We start from the raw sequence: 21,671 nt of genomic DNA on the forward strand, positions 1-21,671 counted from the left end.
ACACGTCGCTTTAATCGACGCGCGTTCTCGCAACTTTCCATGGGTCCCTCAAAGCTTCCGAGCACAAACTGAATTGTTCGGAGGGGCTTCAAAAATTATATCAACCAGAAACTTTTTGTCAATCGAAAATTTCGTCTTTGAGCCTGTTAACCCCCTATTAGCCCTCGGAAGCCGAAAGTTAGGGCGTCCTCGGAGGGGGGGGGGGGGGAAAGAAAAAAAAAGAGTGCGGTAAGGAAAGAAAGAAAAAAAACCTGCGACAGACAAACGGAGAGAGCCGAGTCGGCGCAAAAGTTGCGGGGGAGAGAAGTGCCTGACGCGGCGCATAATAATTCGCCAGGGTGCCCGAGAACTTCTAAACGCATCGGTGTGGGAACGTGATGTTATAGCGGGAGAAAGTTCAGCGGCCCCCCGCGCGAGATATCGGCTGGAATATACATATATATGTGTATGTATACGTATACACGTAGACTTTCCTCCTCGGATCGTGTTTTTCGGGAAAGGAGCTGCTTATTCCGGATGTATCGCGGTAATGAGCCAGACAGACTATGTTTTACTTTGGCGGGAGGATATTGCCGTTTTAAAGATTTACCGATATCGTTCGTCTGCCAAGATATATCCATGTACTTGGCATCCAATGTGTCCTGCAAAGAGTTACTTCTACAATCGGATGACGTAATATTCTTTAAAGTTGCTCCTGTCGCTACGAAATACACATTACTCAGTTTAATCATTATCCTGCGTAAGAGAATAAAGTGAAAAAGGAGGAAAAAAAAAAAAAACATCGTAAGCTCCTTTCGAGCTAAAACACGGAAAAGCCTTCGGGCTCTGGCGTTAATTAAAAAGCCATCGACCGGCGAAGCGCGTAGTATCGAGATAACGAAGGAGCAAAGGAAACAAAAAGTCCTCGGGGTCTCGCAGCACACGCACGATTCCTCCTCTCGCCCAACTGGTGTAGTATTTCCAATGCAAACTCTTCTCGTCCGATTTCACCGCGAACGACCAAAATAGTCGTGGAAAAACCACAACCGCCGCTGCCACGCTCCCTTTGACGTGCTCGTCCTACCCATTCTGTGAAAAGAGCACCCCGGATGTACGTACACGGCGGGCAAATAAAATAGAAAATAAGAAGACAGCACGTACAGAGGACTCGGTCGCTGTATCGAGAAAAAAAAAAAAAAAAAAAAAAGGGAGGATCCCTTTCATCCGTCGGGTTGGTCGTGGCGAGCCGATACAGCGGAATTTACGGGGGTCTTCCTTCCTGCGGCAATACAACGGCGTCCGAGCGCGCAAAGCCCCGAACTCCGGAGCCAAAGAGAGACTATACGCGCACAGACAGAGATACGCGCGTCGCGCAAGAGCTCCTACGTATATATATATATGTATACATAAGCCAGCGACGACACGTCACTCGTCCTTATCTAATTCGCCAGGGCGTGCGTGCACGTTCGGAGCACTCTCGGGGCGGTGCACGAGGAGACGACAACTCCCGTAATTAGCAGCATCAGCGTTGCGGCCTCCAAGATAAAGAAGGAGAGAGCGAGAATGAGATTAGGCACGCGTTGCGTGTGCCCCTTATCCCGGGGAGTACGTGGGCGCGCATGAGAGAGTGGCTGCGGCCGATCTTATCGGCTCAGGGAGATCTAGTTCTATCGAAGCTCGAGAGCCGAGACCGGGCACGTATATGGCTAGTTTTTCTTTTCGTACTTCGCCTCTGGCTCTTGTCTGGGTGGGATTCTTCTCGCGCCTCTTGTGCTTGAGCTCGTTTGATTCGGACCGAATTGATTATCGGATCATCGAGGGTTGGGTTATTGTGCGCGGTGAGATTAGCTAGAGTATAGGTGATGGGGGAAAAAAAAAACAATTATTTTCCTAGTCCGCGAGTCGATGACCGTATAGTGGGACTCTAGCGAGTAGGAAATATTCAGAGACTCGTTAAAGGCGATATGGTGTTGTACAGCGGACTTTTTCATCCGAATAATTGTTATTAACCCCACAACTTTTAATGGCAAAACTTTGGTTTTGGCTTTCTTCGTTGGCGTTGAAATAATGAAAAAGAAAGGAAAAATTTGTAAAAACAACCGGAAGGAACAAGTCCGGTAGACCCCGCATTTATTACAATTTCCGTCGGTTTCGCGAGGATTTTTTAAAATTACCAACTTTATAAATTTGTACGCGGTGCCCACAGGCGTTGCTTACTTTTCTTATTAAACTGCTCGACTTTACAAGTATTTCCGGCTTGATGCGTGCCGCGTATAAATGTACAAACTTGCCCGTCTGACCAAACACGATTTGTTCTACTTAAACTTTGGAAACAAAATAATTCGCCGTAAAAAAGCGCTACGTAAGATTCATCTCGTTGGTATCGTATGCTTATATACCACCGTGAAAAATAATGGAACAATCCCGTGTATCCCATAAATCGTTAAGATTAAAAATTAATTTATAAACCAGTACTGACATCTTCTTTTGTTTTTCTTTGTTGCAGGTGAGTTGCCGTACATCAATGTCCAAGTGTATTCATAAGCTCAACGAAAACACGCGGATGGTTCGTAATTACCAACTCTTTGATGAAAAACAAAACCATAGCCGTGTATCGAAATAAAAATCCATCCCCAATCGGTCGATTTTAACAACCAACATATTTCACTGTTTAAAGTCGGAAAATTCAATCGACAGCTGTACAGCACACCTATGCGTACAGGTAGAATAATCCAGTCTAAGCACTCGACCGCCAATCCTCTATCTTTACGCTGTTGTAGCACATCCAGCACAATTCGTTGGTACACGTATACATGCATACCCACCCTCGAGCTTGCAGTAACAGCGGCGGCGTACGCGTTCCGAATTTTCGTCGTTAAAATAACAATTATCGGAGATTAACAGTCGGCCCGGCTGTCGCCCTCCCCCCTGCATTCTCGCGTCCGACTTTCACGGATATGCACACGAGTACGTGCGCGCACCTGTTCCGTCGAAGCACTGCCGATACCTAATGACCACCAGAAGCCGACCCTTTCGACGTTCCCCCTCGGCAGATATACATACGTGCGACCTTATCCCGTACACCAGTGCATCCCCACGCTATGTGCACGTAAATACAAACCGATGGCGCACGTGCGCTTGAAAAGCCTTGCCGGTACCGCGCGATTTGCACGTGAAGTATAAAATATACGCGTATGTGTGAGAAAGAAGAGGCAGACGGGCTCGTGTGGCGTATTTCACGGGCAGGGGGGTTACTCGTCGTTTCGCAACCAAACGGGTAATTTATATTTTTTCGGCTCGCGGGTCAGACAGCGTGTTTAATTGCCGGCGTATGCTATTAACGCCGCTGACGAGTTTTCCCGGAGATGAGTGTTTTTTTTTTTTTCCGAAGCATTTGTAACATCCCTCCCCGAATGATAAGTAGGTAGTTAATTGCAACTCGAAGCCAAGTTTATAACGAGTGTTGTTGTTTGCATTCCAGCCCCACTGTACCCGATATTTGTGTACACAATTTGCGCAAGTCCACTCTCGCGTTTTTATATTATTAATTCGGGTTCGGCGAGCTTGAATTTCGTTTTGCGCTCTCGTGTTTGGAGTGTTTGTACGGCTCCCTTTGTCGTTGTTGTGTCGCGTATACAAGTGGAACACGCGGTGCTTTTGCCTGTTTATTTGCTTTTTAATGTAGCGCGGTAAAGGGTGAATTTCGTATTTTTTTTTAATTACGCGCCGCCTCCGTTGCGCGTTTTCGGACGCATTTCGTGCATAATACCTGAATTTTGCGATGGGTTGTTGCGTAAAGTATTCAGGGCACAATAACCGCTTATTAATACTCGAATAACGCCGTTGCCGAACAATTTACGTATTTGTGTCGTGCGGGCGATTGCGATGGAAATTTTTTTTGTTAGCTATACGAAATTAAAAGGGAAAATTTTTTTGCCTTTGAAGAGTTCATCGAAAGGGGAAGCCTCGCTTTGACGCGTCCCGTTTTACGGAAGCAGTTAGGTGTGCGGTGGATTTTTCGTTATAAAAAAATCTAGTTTTCATTTTTATCGGTGCGTGTAAAAAATGTGAAAACCCACGCATGTACGAGATTCGGGGATTAAAATAACGATCGGAGAGTAAACTCATCGCGCGATGTTCGTCCCCTGAAAGAACGTTTTATTAATAAAAGGCACGTCCCCGAAATTGGAAACTCGGTCTACTTCCAAAGAGGCCATTCGTCCGAAAGACCGTCAAAGTAAAAAACAAAAAAAAGGGACGCAGAAAAGCTGTAAAGACGCGCATTTTGAAACTCGGGCATCGTCGCGTTTCCGTTGACTACGCGGATAACCTACTACACACGCAGTATAACGCGCACGCGGGAGCGAGAATAAAAGTCATCGTTTGAGAGACAAAGAGGGATAGAGCGTTCCTTTGACGGTTACTCTGGCGGAATTTTTTTCACTTGATTGCTCATTAGTCGGCGTTCTCGCGCTTATCTGCCTGCGGTGGAGCGCACGGATGGATGTTCGACTCTATATATATACGTTTCGTAAAAATACTAACCAGACGTAACATATGCCAATCAAATTTTTTTATATTTACCTATACAATTAAGAATATTATACGTGAGAGAGAGAGAGTAGTTTTAGCTCTAAAACAGAGAAAAATTGCACAATTCAAAATGTAGGTACCTCGGTGATTCTAAATTTTTTTCAAATGTACTTATCCCTTGTAGATTTATGATTTGACTTTCCGAGTTGTTGTCGTACTGGTATCAACTTTCAAGCAAAAGGAGAGAGAATCAGGGGCCACGGAAGAAAGCTGCACTGCCTGTAATTTAAACTTCAAGACCCGATGCTCGCGCGGACTCGTCCGCGGAGTTTGGGAGGCGGAAAAACACTCCCCCATCCCCTGACATCCGAGACTCGCAATATACAACGATACGAAAAATTCGCTCCCCTTCCGTCTCGCGTGTTATTCGACCAATTATACGTACGGGATCTCGAATCCGCCACGCGCCTCGTTAGACTCTCTATCTCGTAATCTATTTTCCTTTTTTTAATTAAACGAGAAGGTATCGCGTGTCTGGGCAGTATCTTCCGAAACCCTGTACCCTCTGTCGCAACTGTAAATACCGCTACGCCTATTTTCCCTCGGAAAAGTTCCAACTAGCCGTGAATTTCGCACGCACTCAGTACACCATCAGGAAAGAACTGACGTGTAAATTCCCCCCCCCCCCCCCAACTGCAACGATTACCGCACGCGAAGTCTCCACCCGCCGCGTTGGTTCATATTCACGCGCAGAAAAAAAAAAAAAAAAAAAAAAGCAGATGAGAACGAAGGGAGGGTTGCGAAAAAAAGGGGGCCCGCAAAACACACGAGCACTCGCGCGCGCTCGGACAAAGTGAAAGGGTAAATAGAGAGCGCCGGGTAGTGGTGGTGTCCGCGGCGGCCCTCCTGCGTCCGACAAAAATGTAATTCCGCCTCCTGCACCCCTCGCAAGCGCGCATTTTCATCGCGACGTGTTTTTCTTTTTTTTTTATTATTTCACGTTCATCGCCGCGTGACTCCCGTGTTAGCTGCTCTTTATCACACACGGCGCGGAAAATAAATGACACTGCGAAAGATGCTCGTGTGTATACCCGTTGCTCACACGCGTCTGTTACCGACGTCGATGAAATGTGTCCTTTTTTTTATTTATTATTTTTATTTTCTACTTTCAGTACCTCGTTGGTTTTGTTATTATTTCTCCGTACAAATGACTCCTCGAATCGCAGACTCGACGAGAAAACGCTCCAAAGACGAGACGCGGCAGAGAGAAAGCGAGCCAATTAGCCATTGATTACACACGGCGAGCTGGCGCAGCTTTCACGCGACGCGAAAGAAGAGCCGTGCGTGGGGCAGCTAACATAACAAGTTCGCCGCACAGCACAACATCGGGGTCAAAAGGGCCGTTGGCTATCTCGAATTAATCAAAAACGGAATAGCCAAAAAGCAACAACAACGTGCCCGGGACTATACCTTCCCCCTTGATGCGTGAATGTATATTCACATCGGGGGGGGGTGGGGAGGGGTGGAGCACACGCATGGCGAGCACGTGAAACAAACTGATGCCGGACAAGACCGAGGGAGTAGATCAATGAAATCCCTCAAAGAGCGAGAGAAGCGGAGGAAAAAGCCGGATCGCAAACTCGATGTATTATCCAAGCCGGTGGGACTCCCGCGCGTGTAATTAGTACCTCAAACAGACACGGAGATAAAGGAGAGGGTGTGTCCCAAAGGCTGTAGTCCTGTGTAGAGTGGGGGGAAGAAAAAATGAAAAAGAGCCAAGAGAGTCTGTCGACTCCTAGTGCAAGGGCTCCCGCGTCAAAGGCCGGCCGGATAATTAGTAGCGTCGCTCTCCCCCTATGGAATTAAAATTCGCACGGAGACTCTCTATCTCTCTATATGATGTGCTCGTGATTCGCGTGTCCCACCCCAGCCCCTGAGGCGAGAAATATGCACGAGGGATCGGATCGAGGGAGCTTCGTCTCTTCCGCCTCGTGACGCGCCCGCGTGTTACAAGCGTACACTCGTGTCAGCCGAAATGAGATCTTGGCGAGGGATGGGTCGATGAACTGCTTTGAGTACGGGGACTTTTAATTTTTTAAATTAGTTTTTGAGGAAAAAAAAAAAAAAGGTTATAGGACACGAAAGTACAGTCACTCCGATCAAAACAAAAGCTTCTCACCCGAAACACCCCACCAATATCCCGAGATTGCTTCTTAACGTCGCGCGCACCATAGAGCAATTCGCACTCGAATGGAAAATACAAAACGGGCAGTGGACGAAAAAGAGAGTACACGCTCGCTCAATGGGGCGTATGAGGTAAAAGCTCCTAGACTAATCAATTAATTGCTTCTCCTCGCCCCCGAAACAAACAGGTACGTATGTATGTATACCCACGCACATGGTGACAGCAGCTCCTCCTCCTTTTGCTTCCGAGCACCAAACGGCATTCCAGCGTCCACGAATCCATCGGCTAATTGCGATGGACCCCCAAAAGTTTTCGTTTTCACGATGCATACGCGTGTACAGAGCGTGTCCTGCAATATACTTTGCCGAAGCAATGTTTTCCGATGATTTCCGTCGTAAGGTCGCCCATGCAATGTAAATGCTCCTTTGTCGTCCTCATTTGCATATAAAAAGCCAGCCCCTGCCCCTTCGTCTCGGCTCCCTTTGCCTGTATCTATATATGTACCGTACATATATGTTACCGAACCGATGCTCGCGCTATGGTCTACTATCTCTCCCCGTTGTGTGTATTCGTATATACACGCCGCAACTGCACGTATCTACACCCAGTGATCGCAAATGGCGAGCCTTGGGGTGTGTTTAGAGAGCCTCTGCCATAATGATAATAACGTAGGCGCACCGCGCGGAAGGAGATACGAAGTCGTGGCGAGGGAAGGCGGGGGTGTAGTGTACACGCGGGACTCCCCGCGGAGAGTTTATCGGGAAAAAAGTTTAACGGCCGCGAGTTTCTTTTTTTTTTTTTTTTTGTTTGTTTGTTTTGTATCATCATCAATAGCTTCGCGTGTGCGCAGCGCATAGGGGGTGGCGGGGCAGATGCGGCCACGGTGGAATTAATGCGACACCGATGGGAGGGAACAAGGGGAAGGTGGAAAATTTAACTTTATAATGCGCGCACCCCGGATAAATTGCGAAACTACAAAATGCCGCGGTTGCGATAATTTTTTGTCCCACCACCACTTCTTGTTTTTTATTTATTATTTCTTTTTTTTTCTTCGCCTCGCGGTATAATCTGCGGGGGCAGTAAAATTCATGTGTATAGGTACGGAGGCGCTTACTTTCGGGGAGATTAGACGAGGCGCGTCGTAAAGCGCGTTCGACGATGAGTTATCGGGAGCGGCGGGCGTTTAGTGTAAAAATCGTGGAAAATCGCTCGGCTGTATCAAGAGGGAGGGACCTTTTCACTCGACCGAACGACACGCGGTGGGACCGAGGTAGGCTCGTAAATCAGGCGGCGGGTCTGGTACGCGCTGCCCGTAAATGGGTGATGTACGTCGCGCAATTATACGTATACCTACCAGGGGGGGCGAAGAGCCAAGGTCGCGGCTACAGGGGGAAGGGGAATTGGGGAAAGACTGATATGAAAGTGGAGGAGACAGAAACACCCAGAGGGAGGAGGAGGAGGAGGAGGAGGAGGGACAAAGGGAATAGGCACTGCCGAGATGTATAAAAGGCCAGAGTGATATTGCCAGGGCGAGGGAGGAAGGGACGTACGCTGCGCACGATCGGCGACGAGCTCTCTTTTTCCGAATCAGCCGTGTGTACGTAGGTTGGGGAGAGGGTGGGACTATAGTGTATTGGACGACGACACGTACGTAATGCGCGAAACGAAAAGGAGAAGACAGAGGAGCAAAAAGAAGACGGCGAGGGTATAGCTGGAAGGGTGCACGGTTGTAATAGTCGAAGTAGTAGAAGCCGAGGAATTTCGTTGTACGTACCCTATATATACATATACGTTGCTGCAGTAGCGGTAAAGGTGTAGTGGTACAGTGGTAAAAGCCGTGGGACGGTGGGACTATTGGTCACGTATAAAGCCTCGAACACTCGTCGCGTCCATCGTCGATTTCTCCTCGTGTACGGCATGCACAGACGCACGCGGATTACATACACACTCGTCCCTTTGCTCTCTCTCTCTCTTTTTCCACACTGTGCGGAGCATAGGAAGAGTACCACCTATATATATATATACATTGTCGTGTATATAGAGACAAAGAGAGAGAGGGGAGGAATCGTTTTTGACCCAACGGATGGATTCGTTCTGCGAGGCACGTACGCACGAGCGAGCGCTCGCTGCACGGCTATCTCGTCTATCTCTGAATTTCGTATAAAGACAAAAGGCTCCCTACCCCTCGCCTGTACGCCCTACCAACTGCACACTTTTGCCCATAAAGGCACAAGTCCTGTACCTATACCTACCTATACCGCTCGACTTCTCCGTCCTTTGATCGTCTCCTCGGATGTACACGCGTGCACGTGTGGAGAGCTGCAACGGTGAGCGATTCCCTTCCGTTTAAAGGGTGGAGGGAGACCGACTACCTGGAAGGTCTGCGGAACGACCGGGGGATGAAAAACTTTTTTTTTTTTTTTTTATCGACGAATTTTTCAATAAATAGCTTCGTTCCCTGCTTCTTCTTCTATACACGCACCCGTTGAGTTCGCGAAGACACGGGCAAGGAGTTTTATTGTAATTCCACTTGTTTTTCTTTTTTTTTTCTCTCTCTCTTCCTTCCCCTTGCTCTTTCGTCCTTTTGTTCGGGGTAAGTGGAGGTTAGAGTTTCGTGTTTCTCGTAGCGATGGGGGAATTCCACTGTATACATATTTATGAATTCTTTTTTTTTCTTCAATGCTGTGAAGAGGTTACTTCGATAGGGCCTTTTTTCAAAACCCTCTCTGAATTTTAATGAGATACTCAAATCGTACTTTTCGTTTTTTTTTTTTTTTTTTTTTTCGACTCCAAATATGTTTAGAAAACAAGAAAACGATTCATTTGCACTGTAGGTTTTGGAAACGGAGATTTTTTTTTGTTGGCAACTGCTGATACATACAATTACTTTATAGATACTTTTTTCAATTTTTTATTCATCACTACTTGAGTTGCAATACTGTGAAAAAAAATTTTTTTTCGAACACGAAAGTTCAATACATTTTAGATATTAAAGTTGATTGTAAAGAAATTAAAATTTAATCCTTAAATACCTTGACTCTGTTTTTTTTAAACAAATTTTAATGCATTATTTATGCTGGAAAATTTTTCTTCAAGCACTGCGTTATAAGCAGTAATCGAAAAACAAATGTTCTTTTTCCACAAATAATTAATTACAGTTACAGCAGAAAGATGTATGAAAAAAAAAAAAAAAAAAAAAAATTTCTTCTTGATTGAAGCGACCCACCTAAAATCTCATTCCGAAAGATAGATCCAAACAAAATTTTTTCCGACTTACAAATAAGGGTTACAAATAGCATACCCCCTCAACTCAGTTTATTATTCTCGCAGCAGTGCTTTGAGAAACAAAATCGCGCTCGCGTGGCATACCGATCCAATAAAACGAGCAGCACCAATCACTATAATCCCGAAAGCTTTCCCGCACCCGAAATGATGAATAAGTATATCGGGCATGGAGAAAACAGCGCCCGTACGAGCATGTGTATAAACCCACCCCATCCACGAGACCAGCTCCAAGATTAATGGCGCATTTGTAAATTACAGGGTATTAAACGGATATACATTACACATGTATATTCCATGCGTGTACGAGGCGATCTGAATCATTTGTACCGCGTGGCAAAGTGAAAGGAACCCAAAGGGTGGTACGTACAGGATAAAAAAAAGGGTCTGAGCATCAGCAACGCGGAGGATGATATGTGACTCTTGCAACGTAATGCGAAATCCAATCGATACGCGTACGGTGCGTGTATATTTGCCTAATATGCGCACGCGTGCGATTCCCTTGGCTTTTCTTCCCTCTCCGTGTGTATACTCACCCTTCCTACGTGTGTATGTATATGTATATACATACGAAGCGAAAAAAAAGTAGAGAAGAGAGAAAAAAGGCGCCGAGAATTCGTAATAAGACACTTGATTGATGGGGGCTCCGGCAGACTCCGGTAGCAACAGCCACGCGCACTCGTATCAAATTCGTTTTTTCCCTTCCCTCTCCCCCTCTCCCCCACGTGTACATTACTCTCTCCCTCTCCCATATAAATACTTAGCGCTCATCTGTGTAAAAAATATTCTTGTTTTTATATTTTTACACGTACGAGATCGCACGATTAACCTGTTGCTTTTACGCGTACGTTTACGTGCTCGGGTAGATGGTAATTCGTGTTACAACGACGAAAAACAAAGCGAGAAAAAGAAATAGGGATGTAGTCGCGTGGCGCAATGCGTTATTTTGTATATTCACGTGTATCAGATGGCTGCAGTGTATATAGAACACTACGGGTTTTCGATGATGATAATGATAACCCACACGCGCCCGTAATGCGAGAATCATTATCGGGGCCGCCACGTGCAGCGTATACATTCGCATTTTACTTTGTATATCGAAACGTACTCTCTGCCATTCTCATTCCCCGTTCGTAGATTGTAGGTGGTGCTATACATTATGATATGCCACCCCGCAAAAAAAGAAGCGTTACGCACCATAAAGTGACTCGTACGGCGGATCGTTATTACTTATTCCATTCGTTTTATTTTTTTAATATCGCCACGGATATAAGAAGCACCAAAGGATGAAACGTTGCGGAAAGGGAATGTGTACAGCAGTGGGGGGGTTGTACCTATATACATGGAAAGAAAAAAAAAAAACTTCTCCGTCTCGTGGTGTATTGAGTGTACGAGGAGACGCGGGTGCGCGGGCTCTAGCTGTGGCTTTAAAATTTAGTCTCCCGGCCCCTCTTTACACGCCGATCGTGTACCTTATTTACCGTTAATAATGGGGGGGAAAGTCGTCACAAAGGATTTTCCTCGCCGTTGAGATCTTGATTTATCTCGGGCTTACTGCGTCGTATCTGCTGTACGTAGTGTGCGGAGTCGAGGTGTTGGGGAGAAAAAGGTTCTTTACGGAAGAGGGGAGAGACCGAGGGAGGTAAACACGACGCGTGTGAGTGTGTAATACGTGCGGTTGGTGAGAAATTCAGTTGGACACCTGAGGGCGAGTCACTTATGTGTTGTGGCATTCGAGTATTACGGGGGTCGTGTACGAGGGTTGGACGGCTGAGTTACTTAATTTATTTCACTGTACTTCCCTACAAATGTTTGTTATTTTTCACAACAGTAGAGCGTGGCAAAGATTTCGTACAGCTATTGTGGTATCTGATGGAAAATAACATTTCCCCCCCCCCCATTTGTAGGATATTTTTTGATTTTTAAAAGAGAAAGCTTACTTTTATTTTTTTTCCTCGGAATCTCTTTGTTTTATGTCTCATTGGGTTTACATGATTTATGGTGCATTTTACATCAATGACATACAGTTGCAGAAAATAATTATGTATTCATAAATATATGTAAATTATGAGATACATACATAATTGGCTCGTATTCGCTGGTAACTCGAACCTTTTAATCACTACTCGCGTAAAAATATACCTTTCTATACATTTTTACTGATTGGAATATTTGCAAGTTTCGTTGGTCGATTGAATTCGTGTTTGGAAGCTTAGTGGCATTTATTTAATCTGTTACGTTTGTACACTTGTACGTCTGCACGATTTTAACATTTGATAACCAACTTCTGACGCTTTGAGTGATTATTTGCAGCGTTTGCCACTTGAGCGAAAATTCAATGAAATCACTTGTAATTTTTTATTTATTCACGAGAAGAAAAAAAAATGTTTTTTCTTTTTTCACACAAAAGATACGAAAAATGATGATTTGCCGTCAATGAAACCTTTGTAAAGTAACTAGCTTCGACAAAAGCCGGACAACTTTTGAAAAAAGGGGGAAAAACTCGTTCGTTGTTGATTGTAAAAATTAAATAAACAGCAAGCCCCTCGATAAACGTTACACTTAATTTAACAACCAGACCTATACCCACTGTACACGCACAAAGAGAAAGCACTTTCAGCTCCCCGGCATAATTTCGCACAGCTCCATTCCCGCCAACTCGAGCGCGAAAGCAAAAAGACCCTACGAGCCATTCCAGGGAATCTAACGACCTCGTTCCCCACCTCTCGTCTTTCGATTCTTCTTTTTTTTTTCCCTCAAAAAGCTTTGAAAAAGCTCGTCCAAACTTATTTACAGTTAATAACGCGCGGAGGATTTTCCAGGGGGCCCGAGTATACGAAGGTTTACCCACGCGAGCGCGACACTCGTGCGCGGAGAGAAGAGCCACTCGTATTTCCCAGCCCACAAAAGCAACGCCGGTCCCTCCGCAAGCTCTTTTCAATACTCACCTGAACAACAGCGACAACAACAACGACGACGACGACAATAGGGCAAAGGACAAAAAAAAAGAGGAGAAACCACCGGCGCAACAAAAGGCACGAAAAAAGCCACGCCACACGACCCGCACGCTCGAAGAGCCGAAATACGCGTCGCCCCATTCCGAATGAATTGATCCGTGGGAGAGAAGGGAATGGGGGAAAAAAAGGTACGGGGGGCCTCGACGATTACACCGCAACACGTAAATCGCGTAATAAGTCACGTGAAATCCCATTTTTGAGCTGGACACATACGCAGACTCGCGTGCAATGTCAGCCGTAATAGTCCATGAAATGGAATAAGCGAGACGAGGAGAAAATCAGCGGAGTATCCGTGTAAGCTTCCGTTCGTCGGCGCTACTTGAATTTTCCTAGCGCCATGCGGACCCTCTCGAATCGCCGGGCAGCTCCTGCTCTTTCTACTTCCCTGCACACCGTCACCGGACCTTTTTCTCCTCAGCTTATTTTTTCCCCCTTTCTTGCGCTACTCGAGGCCTGGAGGAGGTAAACACGCTTAATTCCCGCATCTGGGTAATTGGGTGTTTTCCGCGGGAATACCTTCCCTTTGTTGTTCAACCGTTTGAAAAAAAAGGGGGGGAGAAAGTCCTTCGAAATGTGAAATAATGCTGCTGATCCGCCGCCTGCTTCTTTTTCTTTTCTTTTTTTTTTTTAGATTAGCCTTCGTCGGAAAAAGGATTGCTCCAGCGGCAAAAAAATAAATTACCTTCTCTACGCGAATTTTGAAACATCATTTGTACACTGTCTATACCTCCCTTTTTTTAATGTATAGGAAAAACGTGGTTCGAAAAGTGTTATTGTTGGAGGGTGAAAGGCTTCGCTTTCACGTGAAATAAATTGGTAATTTTTTGCAAGCGTTGTTGGAGAAAAATGTGTTTTTTTTTTTAATTAACGTCATGTAAATTTTTGTGCTTAAAATATTCTCATTCCGGAAGAGAATCTAGATGTGACAATTTTCAAGAGGGTAAATTGAGAAAGTAAATAAAAATATAAATTGGGAACGCCGTCACGAACGTATCGATAATCATGATAGGTATATTATTGGATAACGAAAAAAATATATAATTATAAATAGTATACGAGACCATCTGCGCTGTTATCGTTCTTTATGTGTCTTTATCGATGAATCACAGGTACTTATGTGGTAACCATTTTTCTGTTGCAGTCATGCGGACCGTAAGCCAAACTACTATGAATTGGCGAATGGATCGGCAATCGACTCGCCGCCAAGCATCTCGTGATACATACAGATCGTCGGAAAAAACAATGGTAAGTCTCGAAGTGGAATTTTTTTTTTTCTATTTATCTATACACCGGCAGCGGTGCTCCAGTTTTCGACGAACCATCCTCGATCGAGCGCTCGTCAGCGCTGTATTGATGTTTTTCCTCCCACACGGTCCACTTTTTTTTCTACGATTTTTCGTTGTGCCAAATCGACGGGTTCTCTAGAATCGACAACCTGACGCTTGCGGAAATATTGAGGAATTTGAAATCAAAGTACGGAGGTTTCGTTGATTAGAGTGTCTTGTTCGGTTTATCGGGTCCGGAAGTAAAGAAATCGAGGCAAATCGAAGAAAGCGAGTAATCATTCTAGTTTTTTTTTTTTTTTTTTTTTTTTTTTTTTTTTTTTTTTTTTTCCTAAACAGTAATTTGATACAAATTGTTCAATTGACGTTGAATAAAATTTTTTAGTAAATTTTTTGTTTATTTCGATTAAAGGACGACAATAGACTCACTACGCCAGTTTTTATGCACCAACCAAACAAATTGACGTAAGGTAGCAAAAAAGTTGCAATAAAATCTACTTTCCCAACTGAACGTAATCCATTGAAATATTTACCCTCGTGTTTTTATTCAAATGTATTTTATTCAAAAGTAAATTTCAAATTCAGATACGTGGTTACCCCGAGGAACTAATAATTCAAAGCGGTGTAAAAAAATTCTGACAAGTCGGAAAATACTGATTTATGTATTTACACGGGTAATATATCTTTTGCACGTCCAAGTGGATGTGGACTCATGCCAGTAAAATGCGCCTCGCCGAGTATACTGTGCTGAATAATTTTACAGAGTTTTACCTTTTGGCTAAGCAAAATGAAAACGCAGCTTTTTTTTCTTTCTTTTATTTTAATACAAAGTCAGTACTCGTTTTAATAAAGATTCATGTGGATGAATAAATAAATGAGGATAAAATAACAATTAATCATAAACACATGAGGGATTGAATTTAGATGAAAATAATACGAACAAAAAAAAAGGAAAAGAATTATGACAGTTGGAAGAGGAAAAAAAGAAGTAATAATAAGAAATGAAATTCCAATTATGTTTCAGGAACACGGGCGTGATGCCTGTTCTTTCCCCGAGGGTCGTCATTTTCGCATCATCGAAGTAGCCTCCCCCATTTTCTCCCCCTTAAAGCCAAGCGGGAGAGAGAGATCAGCAGCAGCAGCAGCATAGCAGCAATTTCTTCCACTGCCGCAAGTCGTTTCTAATCTTCGGATAATTCGTGATAGCTTCGTAGTCGCAGCGAGCCATTAGTGCATTTCTCGGCGTTAACGCCAGCCAGCAGCAGCAGCCTATGTAATATTCTTGTGTCGCAACGAAATACGTAAAAAAAAAGAATTTAATCTCTCTTCCTTCCCTCATCTCATCTATAACGATTCATCGAAATAACGAAACAAACAAGAAAAAAAAAAATATATATATATATATTAACAATTAAAAATGTCAAGTTTTAATGAAAAATAAAAAAATATTTTGCTCGAAAATCACATAAAAGAATATTATTATATAATTAATAACAGAATTAAAGGAAATCGAGAAAGTTGAGGTGTATGTCTAATCGAGCGATATCGTGAATGTAAATATGAATTTTGTATATTTGTAATATAAATAAACGATACGATTTGTGAATTTCTACATGTATAAGCAAATGGATCGTTTGTATGTTTATCAACGATCCTTGCGTTACGTTTTTGCGTTACGTGAAATAAAAAAAAAATTGATTCCTTTGCCCTGTGACTGCCACGCCACCATTTGTTCCTTTATCATTTTTTGTACTAAAAAAAAAAAAAAAAAAAATTTTAACATGTAAATAAGAAAAATGAAGAAAAAAAAAGGTTTTTATATGATTACTGTGAAACTTTCTCATGTTGTTAATTAATTTTATATAATTACATGTATAAGCTATACTTACGACACGCTGTGTATATAATTGATTCTCAATATTCGACATACAATTATACATCTGAATAAACAATTGAAAACTAAACGTACCTGGTTCATTGATCTTCATCCATTGAATTTAATCATGATTATTACTACTATAGTTATTATTTTAATTCACGTACAACGTATTACAAAGTGCTTCAATCCCCGACATTTCGATAATTCACGAGATAATCCAAGAGGGTAAATAATGTATTTTCAATGTGCTCAATGATTCAAAAAAAAAAAAATCTCAAAATTTCTGGTGAAAGCTGAAAGCACGATTTTTTGTAAACAGCTCAAAAATAATATCCTAATAACTGAAAAAATCACTTCTACGTTACTTTGGGAAACTACTCTTTCAATCGACGTCTTTAATGCTCCATAAACTACCGTTCCAAGGTATAGTAAATATACACCAACCATCAAGAGCACAGCACGAGACGGTGGAAAAAAAAGCGGAAGGCAGCGGCCATCTGCTTTAACGGCGTATTCAACGGACTGACGTGAATGAGAAAAAAAAAAGAAAAAACAAAAAAAAACCACTAACGAAACAAAAGTACATGTACGGACAGGGGCGTGAAAATGCATTTCCCCCCACCCCCCTAACCGTATACACCGTTGAGCAGTACTCGGAGCACACACCTACGCGCGCAATAATCGTCGCGGCGACGAAAATTCTTTGACCTCCCATTACGAGCTCCATTAGCATTCGTAATTCCACTCGTTCTCGCAAACGAGAGCTTACGCGCGCCTGGTAAAAGCACTACGGACAAAGAACGGGGGTAAGAGAGAAGAAAAAGATGTAGCCACCAACGAGCAGTCAAAACTAGGAAGGGGGGGGGGGTAAAAACGCACCATCGCGCGGGAGGTCTTTGCCCTCGCGCCCTCCCCGTTGCTTCGTCGGCGCCTCTGTACAGCTCTTGCGAGTGCCTTTTTGCGCGCCCTCGACCCGCACCGTATGTGCACCGCTCTTCACCTTGCCTCCTCCATCTCCCGGTATGTTGCACGCACGAGAAGATACATACAAAAAAAAAAAGCTCATCGTCGAGTAGCTACGCGAGCTTGTGAAAAAAAAAGAAATAAACAAGAGGAAGGGCCAGATAAGTGCGCGAAGGGGAAAAATGCTGTCGCCGGCGCTTCGATTTGACGAGAGGGGGAAAAAGCTCGGGCTTCCTAGGCGCGCCCTTGCACGGTGTATTTTCGAGGAGGCACGCGCTTTTAGGGAGCTTTCAGGAGCCACCCCCCCCAAACAACACTTTTTTCGAGAATACTTTTCCCGTGCCTGCAGAGCTTTTTCTTTCCCCACCGTGAAATTCCATGGAGGCAGTGAGTTCGCGTTACAGTATAGTAGCGGTAGTTAAGCAAAAAAAGGTTAGGAGGGGTGGGGTAAAAATGGCGGGAGATGAGCTTTAAAAGCTGCAGTGCGCCAGCGATACTACCGTAAACGTCTGGGCTCCAGGTCTTTCTCTCGCGAGGCTTATGAGCGCTGAGGAGCTTGCAAGCTCCGTATACACCTATTGTTGCGCGAGGAGGAAAAAAAGGCGGAGAGAGGCATTATCGGTATGGGCTGGCGGGTGCGTGCAGTCGGCGGGGCATACAGTGCTGAAAACGCCGATGGCTGTTTTACATTCCACTCTCGAGGAAAGGAGGGAGGAGCTCGAGGAGATGATAGGCAATGGCCCCACCCGCGTTGCGCTACGATGTAAACTGTTATATACCCCTCTCGTGTACGCGTTGCGAGTGGATGGAGTTTTTTGTTTTATTTACTGGTCTGAGCCTTTTTTTCGCTAAAATTATTCAGTGAACGCGTGTTTACCCAACGTTTGTGCGGGAATTTATTTTTTTGTTTTTTTTTCTTTTTTTTTTCACTGCAGTCGTAAAGTTTGACGTTAAAAAACGAAAGAGTACACACATTTTCTGCGGAACAAAAGAGCATATTTGAATAAGTTACATGAATTCACCAAGAAATACGAAAAACGGTGTGCTCTTGAGAAATTTTTTTCAAACGAATGCCAGGACGTCATCCTCGCTGTTAAAAAGTAACTCGCGCATCAGAGTCCGCACTTCATTTTGGTAGAAAGAGCCAGTCATACCGCCGTTGATTTATGTATACACTGTCGTGCCGGGAAACTGCGAGTAGCTTTTATCGCTCGCCTCGCGTATAACATCGGAGTATAGCGAATGTTTATTGCTCCTCGATTTGCAGGGAACGTATTAATATTTAGAAAATTTAGGTAAATAACGTATTAATCTTGTGATATGTAATAAAAGGGAGGGAGGAAGGGTGTAGAGGAGACAAAATAAAAGGCTGTAAAAATGCCACTGGAATGGAAATATCAAAACATCCGCGAAAGGGACACTGTGGTGGAAAGGAATGCGAAAGAGCATCCGGCATCACTTATGCTCGCGACGGCAAAATGGGGGAAAAAAGGCGCATACATTCAAGGGACTTTCGGAGCGGAAAACAGGTAAATATGCGATTCTATTGTCAAGTTGGAGAAAGGCACGCGGAGAGAAGGAGTAAAAAAGGGACCGGAAATATTTCAAAAACTTTTCTAATATTTCGCGCGCCCATGTACATTTTTTTTAATTATTTTGTTGTGCATAAATACACTCTTCCGCGCGCCGAGGATTCTTTGCTCGGGAATATGAACTAGCCCCGGTGAGCTGAAATTCAGCCGGAGAGTCTCGTACGCTTCTGGGCGTGTGTATGTACCGCTACGTTGTTTTTTCCGCTTGGCATTGAAAATTTTCAGCCTCAAGCGACGCAGGCAACTTTTTTTTTTTACAACAAACGAACGAGCAAACAAAGCGGAGAATGAAAATTAAAGCTGCCTTACCTCTTCCTCGCCCATTATTGCGGGTGTATTAAACAGAAAAAAATAGGTACTGGGGCAAACCATCACGCGGTTACTTCTTCTGGTAAATGCTGGCTTTGTACACTCAGCTACCTACGCTACAGCCCGAAAACTGCGCTCGCGTGCTCGTTTAATTAAGTTTTTCAAAACGTCTGCTTGTACACCGATGATCGAGCGCACTTTTGCTGCCCATGGAATTCAAATAAATCACCTCCACGGGCGGATATTATTAATAACATCGCACGAATATACCATCGATCATAAATGATGTTTGCGTGCAGTTGATGAGTGTGTACCTCTAAATAGGGGGCGACGGGCTAATTAACGATACTGTTTTTCATCACTCGCCTGGATCAATGTCATCCATGGAGAAAATATATTCAGAAAAGTGGAAATTTTTTGATTTGGAAAACCCCGAAAAATCAGGATGCAACACCGGTGGAGGCAACACGAGCTCGGCGAAAAAATAATATATTGCGCGAAAAACGAGACAACGCTGGGCTGTCTCCCGTTCCGTTCCTTGAAAAGGCACCCGTGAACGAAAAACCAGAGTAGAAAGAAAAAAAAAAAAAAAAAAAAAAAAAACACGAGTCTGGAGCCGAACGAGTAAAAAGCGCCCCGGAGAATTTGTAAAAAAAAAAGCTCGCGCTTTGATCACTCTCGCACTCTGCACGGGAGCGAGTCCATATCACGCGTCGAGTGTACACGCGGATCACAAATGGAAAAATTCCAGCCTTATGAAATTTTTCGTCCCTCCACCCCCTTCAAAGTCGCTGAAACCTCGAAAGCTCCCATCCATAGTTCAGCTCCGCGTGTATATACGCATAAAGTAATAATAGTAAAAGAGAAGTGCACGCGCGCCGCCGATGAGATCGAAAGGGTACATATACCCATACGCGTTATACCGGGCTCGGATCATTATTTTTACTGCAAATGAACCGACGACGAGGGCTCCCACGTACGTTCCACCCGGAGCTTCCCCCTCGGCGTCCATGCAATCATCCGTGCTGCTGTGGTATACCTACACGGGAGCGTCGCGGCGACGATGCAATATCTCTAGCGGCCACGAGGCACATACCGCGCTATCACTGTATCATTCAAGTTGGTATATACAGAAAAGCGCGCGCCGACGGAAAACTGTTTCCATATAACTCAGTGATTGCAGCCTCCGCATGTACCAAGCATGTATATTATATACACACGCAAAAGATAAGTGTACGAGGGTGCCACAGCTGGGGGGTGTGTATATGTATACGCAGAGGGGAAAAAGAGGGGTCGGAAACGCGGCGTCCCCCGGGCTAAGGTAAACTTTTCTACGGCCGCTCCGTTCCCTGCACCTCCTTCTCTTTCTTTCTTTTCTCTGCGCGTTACAGTGGGGCTGTACACTTACTGGATGCGTGAGCACCTTGTCACTTTTATGCAGATGCATCGCTCCTGCCCCCATAAAACTCGACTGCCCTTCCGTCGTTTCCACCCTACCCCCCACGACTCCCCTCCTCCCCCGTTTCCACCTTTCTTCCCATCCATCCGACCTCCCTCCAACTACTGTCTTACACCCTCGGGCCCTTTTTTTATTCGCATACCTTCGTTTAATTGTTTCTCGTGCCCCTCCACTTGTCCAATTTCTTTTTCAATCCTCTCCGTTTGGACCGACTTTCTGCCCCGTTGCCGGCCTGATACTCAAAAGTACCTATAAATTTTCTTTTTACGCTGATGAAAAAACTACTCCCCAACCCGGGTAAATGAACGCCGATAAAAAAACGCTCCGCGAATGGAAAATGTGCTTCGCTGGCTTACTACTCCGTGTGTACGCGTTTCTTTCCCTATGTATATACGTACACGCGATGAAATATTTCTCATTTGGTTCGGGGCAAGGTAAAAACAAAAAAAAAAAACAAAAAAAGGTACACATCTTTCCTTCTGCAGATGTACTTATACTACATTCGCGAGAGGAAACTCTACGACTAACCCAACGCGACGGCACTAATGAGAGTACAGCCATATAAGAATCGAAAAAAAGACAAGTGTTCCATATACATGTATCTAAGTCGGTAAACCCCTCCCGCAGCAGGGTTGGGGGGGGGGAAGTGAAAAAAAAAAGAGAGTGCCCGAGCAATCTTCCCTTTTTCCTCGTTGCATCGACGGGGCATTATTGCAGTGGGAGCCGCTATACCTACTTTTAATTCGTCCCAATCGACGTACAGCGAGCCAGGTCTCTCTCTCCCCCTCCCACCTAAAGTCGGTCGGGCAGCGTAACAATTTTCATTCCTCTTCCGAGAGAGCCCCGGGATTCCCCACGGCTACTCGCCGTCCGTCTCGCGCTGCCCTTCCATCCCTCACCCCGGCCGTCTTCGTCGTAAGCTCCCCCGAGGACCAATTAATTTTCTTTGTCCCTCCCCCCCACCCACTGCTCCTTTTCCGTTCTCATTTTAATCTCCCTAACTCGTCACGACGGACTTCTTTTCCACCGGCGCATCGGATGTAGAAACGAAAGAAAGGTGCGGCAGATCGATTGCATAATATCGCCCCCGGTAAATGGAAATGTCGAGCCACAGCCCCTATTTTGCGCCGCGGAGAGCGAATACATTTGCGAGCCGGAGAGAAAGGGGGGGGGTGTATATAAGAGTACCT

General features: G+C 44.6%; 1 protein-coding gene across 2 annotated transcripts in view; it reads left to right on the top strand.

Moving 5' to 3' along the window:
• Nucleotides 1-14,236, top strand: part of Toll-6 (Toll-like receptor 6) — a 48,617-nt gene extending 34,381 nt beyond the window's left edge. The window contains exon 2 of one of the 2 annotated variants that reach the window (XM_089589535.1): nucleotides 14,138-14,236. The gene's annotated coding sequence lies outside the window, so the exon portion shown is untranslated. Of the gene's footprint in view, nucleotides 1-2,485; nucleotides 2,524-14,137 lie in introns of those variants that run through there. The other variant, XM_014361253.2, reaches the window with a different exon arrangement.
• The last annotated feature ends 7,435 nt before the right edge of the window (nucleotides 14,237-21,671 follow it).

Source organism: Copidosoma floridanum, unplaced genomic scaffold (assembly GCF_036245765.1).
Source record: "Copidosoma floridanum isolate Cflo_tuat_1 unplaced genomic scaffold, Cflo_Japanese_pri ptg000009l, whole genome shotgun sequence".
NCBI lineage: Eukaryota > Metazoa > Arthropoda > Insecta > Hymenoptera > Encyrtidae > Copidosoma > Copidosoma floridanum.